Source organism: Chiloscyllium plagiosum, unplaced genomic scaffold (genome assembly GCF_037043375.1).
Source record: "Chiloscyllium plagiosum isolate Xiang-an unplaced genomic scaffold, Cpla_swu_hap1 HiC_scaffold_10, whole genome shotgun sequence".
Taxonomy (NCBI): domain Eukaryota; kingdom Metazoa; phylum Chordata; class Chondrichthyes; order Orectolobiformes; family Hemiscylliidae; genus Chiloscyllium; species Chiloscyllium plagiosum.
The window spans coordinates 13,798,405-13,803,347 of record NW_028270148.1 but is presented as its reverse complement, the minus strand read 5'-3'; positions in this window follow the sequence as shown (position 1 = coordinate 13,803,347).

The window sequence follows — 4,943 nt, the reverse complement described above, 5'->3', positions numbered from 1 at the left end:
GTCGAGGCACAGGGAGGGGCAACTACACAACAACTGTTTAAAGGCATGACACACACTTCGCCCAGAATTAAGTTACAGCCTCTTTCTGTTAACCCTTCCCTAGCTCAAACTTTCCAAAGTTAGTGCCTGGCCACAGAACCCTTAACAGCTTTTGGCCAATCCCACTTACAGCTGTCCGAGTGAGCATCACATCTTAACATCGATTTTCTCCTGCTTTTCCACATTGTCCAATGAACCTGGAATGGTGCAGCTCCAACTACACTCGAGAAGCTTGACACCACACAGGACAAAGCAGCCCGCTTGATTGGCACCACATTCACAAACGTCCACTCTCTCCACCACCAAACACTCAGTAGTAGCAATGTGTACTATCTACGAGTTCTGAGGAAGGGTCACCAGACCTGAAACATTAACTCCAAGTTCTCTCCTCAGATGCTGCCAGACCTGCTGAGTTTTTCCAAAAATTTCTGTTTAGAACAGAGTGTGGAAACAGGCCATTTGGCCCAACAAGTCCACACTAACCCTCCAAACAGTAACCCACCCAGACCCATTCCCCTACCCTATTTCTTTACATTTATCCCCGACTAATCCACCTAATGTACACATTCCTGAACACCATTGACAATTTAGCATGGCCAATTTACCTAACCTGCACATCTTTGGACTGTGGGAGGAAACCGGAGCACCCAGAGGAAACCCGCACAGACACAGGGCGAATGTGCAAACTCCACACAGACAGTCACCCGAGGTTGGAATCAAACCCAGGTCCCCAGCGCTGTGAAGCAGCAGTGCTAACCATTGAGCCACTTCACCGAGCCATTGCTTTTGTCCAATCTACAAGATGCACTGCAGAAATTCACCAAAGTTCCTTGCACAGCACCTTCCAAACCCATGACCATTTTCATCTAGAAGGACAAGGGCAACCACTACCTGTAAGTTCTCCTCCCACTCATTCACTATCCTGACTTGGAAATATTACTGTACCTTCGGGGTTACTGGGTCAACATTCTGGAATTCTCTCTGTAAGGGCATTGTGGGTCAACCCACAGCACATGGGCTGCAGCAATTCAAGAGGACAGCTCACTATCATCTTCTCAAGGGGCAACCAGGGACAGGCAATAAATTCTGGTCAAGCCAGTGACACTCACGTCTCATGAGAAAATTTTAAAAACATTAAATTTTCTTTTGAAAGCCTTAGTTTAACCAAGCCCCATCACCTGTCGGAGTTCACCCCAGACCCTGACCTCTCACTGCATGAAAATGCTTTTCCTCAATCCACCATTGCTTCTTTTGCAATTATCTTAAATCTACACCTTCCGCGCTCTCTCTTTCCATGATGTGGAGGTGCAGGTGTTGGATTGGGGTTGATAAAGTTAAAAATCACACAACACCAGGTTCTAGTCCAGCAGGTTTATTTGGAAGTACTAGCTTTTGGAGCCCTGCTCCTTCATCAGTGGGAACAGTTTTGTCACTATCTCCTCAAGATTGTGAACACCTCTATTAAGTCTTCACTTGGCCTTTTCTTCTCCCAGCTGCCCATCTGGAACATATTTGCTCCTGGAGGGCAATATTCCCTCCCTGAGGAGTATCTGTCTCATGTCAATTGTTGTTACTGTAGTATCTGTTCCATTATTGGGTTAATCTGGGTGAAATTTCACCATCTGCCATGATCGGGCTCAAGTCTTTGTCCCCAGATTATTAACCTGGTGGATTGTATTGCTAGCTTTTAGTGACATTACCACTACACCTCCTTCTTCCCTTGAGACTGCTCCAATCATAGGTGATCTGATTGTTGCCTCAACTATACCTACCTATTTGCTCAACCCCACCTCCCTTCCCCAAACACAAATATACACACAAAAGATTGCAATATTATATCTGGTCATTCACCTCCACTGTAGACATTGAGGGAGCAAACTGCTGATGTAGGTCCCAAATTGTCTTTTCACCCTCATTAAGAATGTTGAAGGTTTGTACTCTGAAACTCCAATTCTCAATTCTGACCAATGGTTTAGCAGTCCTGTTGAAATGGAATTTGGCTTTCGAACCGTTCAGCTTGATTTTGTGACTTACTCTTGTTACTACTTCTGGCTATGAGAAGCATGTGAGGATAACGGTGGAGAATTGCCTCAGGAGGAAGTTGAGGATCCAGTTACAGAGTGGGTAGCAGAGTCATATGTCTTAGAGTGTAGAGATGGGTTTGTTTGAAATCATAGTGTTGAAGGTGAAGCTGTAGCCAGTAAGGAGGAGCCTGATGTGAGAATGGAAGTGTACAGTGATGAGATAACCAGATCCTCCAAAAGTGAAGAGGTCTTTCCTAGCTTCATCCATTGTCTGTCTGGTATGTTATGGGTCTGCAGTACCTGTTTATCTTGCCCACCTGGGTACTCATCACAAACAATGCACTGGCATATGGCCTTTGATTTTGTTGTTCACGTTTGGCTAGTAAAGCATACCTCTTGCCTCCCTCAGTCTTGTCTTAATTCCTTGGTGGTTTGCATGTGTGTGCTGCTGGTTACACTTCATTCACGGAAACAGACCCTTGGGTCCAACCAGTGCATGCTGACTATAATCCCAAACTAAACTAGTCCCACCTGCCTGCTCCTGGTCCACATGTTTCCTACTCATGTACTTATCTAAGTGTCTTTTAAACATTGTGACTGTGCCCACATCCACGACTTCCTCAGGAGGTTCATTCTACATGCAAACCAGCCTCTTATAAAACGTTTGACTCTCATGTCTTTATTAAATCTCTCTCCTCTCACCTTAAAAATATGCTCCCTAGTTCTTGAAATCCCCCATCCTGGGGAAAACACACCGACCATTAACTCTATCTATACCCCTTCATGATCTTATAAACCCTGAAAAGGTCATCTCTCAATCTTCTGTGCTCCAGTGAAAAATATCCCAGCCTATTCAGCCTTCTTTATAACTCAAACCTTCCATACCTGGCAACATCCTGGTAAATCTCTCTTGAGCCCTCTCGAGCTTGATAATATCCTTCCTATAACTGGGCGACAAAATGTTACAGTTTTTTGCAGTGAGAACACTGCTTTCTCCATGCTGGGCATGCCCTCTTCTCCTTGGCATGTTGTCTTCTGCAGTATTTGCAATGCCACCTTTCCAGTGATTGTTTTGTCCTGTTCTACCCTGGACTGTGTTGTCTTGAGTATACTCGATTGACTGATATACAGCCTCAGCTCTTTTGTACGTGTCAAAAATGGTGTAAGTTTTAAAAAAATTCTCCATTGCTGACAGTAAGACAGTGAGCTGAAAGTAGAAAAATGCTGACCATCAACAATCCCATAACAATTTGCATGCATTATTCATCAAAAATGTTAATCATATTCCCTCATCATATTAGCTCTGTTTAAAAAAAGACTTGCCTATCATCATCACTTTACATGCCAACAATTCATGTTAAAATGCAAACTATTGTCCTTAGAGTATATTAGGTTGTCAAGGCAACAATGAAGAAGGCACTGGTTTCAAAATTATAGAGGCCTGAGTCAGCATAGTACAGAGCTTTGTGAGTTATAGTGAGACTAGTTATTTTCCTATCGCTGGAAATACAACCTTCTCAGAGACGTTATAACAAACCTCTGGATCAGGTGTGACTTAGAGTCATAGAGTCATAGAGATGTACAGCACAGAAACAGACCCTTTAGTCCAACTCGTCCATGCCGACCAGATATCCCAACCTAATCTAGTCCCATTTGCCAGCATTTCACCCATATCCCTCTAAACCTTTCCAGTTCATGTATCCATCCAGACGCCTTTTGAATGTTGTAATTGTACCAGGCTCCACCAATTCCTCTGCCAGTTCATTCCATACACACATCACCATCTACATGAAAATATTGCCTCTTAGAGTCATAGAGTCATAGAGATGTACAGCATGGAAACAGACCCTTCGGTCCAACCCGTTCATGCTGACCAGATATCCCAACCCAATCTAGTCCCACCTGCCAGCACCCAGCCCATATCCCTCCAAACCCTTCCTATTCATATACCCATCCAAATGCCTCTTAAATGTTGCAATTGTACCAGCCTCCACCACTTCCTCTAGCAGCTCATTCCATACACGTACCACCCTCTGCGTGAAAACATTGGCCCTTAGGTCTCTTTTATATCTTTCCCCTCTCACCCTAAACCTATGCCCTCTAGTTCTGGACTTCCCAACACCAGGGAAAAGACTTTGTCTAGTTATCCTATCCATGATCCTCATAATTTTGTAAACCTCTATAAGGTCGCCCCTCAGTCTCCGATTCTCCAGGGAAAACAGCCCCAGCCTGTTCAGCCTCTCCCTATAGCTCAAATCCTTCAATCCTGGCAACATCCTTGTAAATCTTTTCTGAACCCTTTCAAGTTTCACAACATCTTTCCAACAGGAAGGAGACGAGAATTGCACGCAATATTCCAACAGTGGCCTAACCAATGTCCCGCACAGCCGCAACATGACCTCCCAACTCCTATACTCAATACTCTAACCAATAAAGGAAAGCATACCAAACGCCTTCTTCGTAAGGACAGACTGACGGGCAGAGGGGGTGGGGTGGCCATGTTGGTAAGGGATGATATTCAGTTCCTTGCGCGGGGGGACCTAGAGTCAGGGGATGTAGAGTCAGTGTGGATAGAGCTGAGAAATACTAAGGGTAAAAAGACCCTCTTGGGAGTTATCCACAGGCCCCCAAACAGTAGTCTGGATGTCGGATGTATGTTAAATCAGGAGCTGAAATTGGCCTGTCGAAAAGATGTTACTGCAGTTGTTATGGGGGATTTCAACATGCAGATAGACTGGGAGAATCAGGATGGTATTGGACCTCAAGAAAGAGACTTTGTGGAGTGCCTCAGAGATGGATTCTTAGAACAGCTGGCGCTGGAGCCGACCAGGGAGAAGGCAATTCTGGATCTGGTATTGTGCAACGAACCAGAATTGGTCA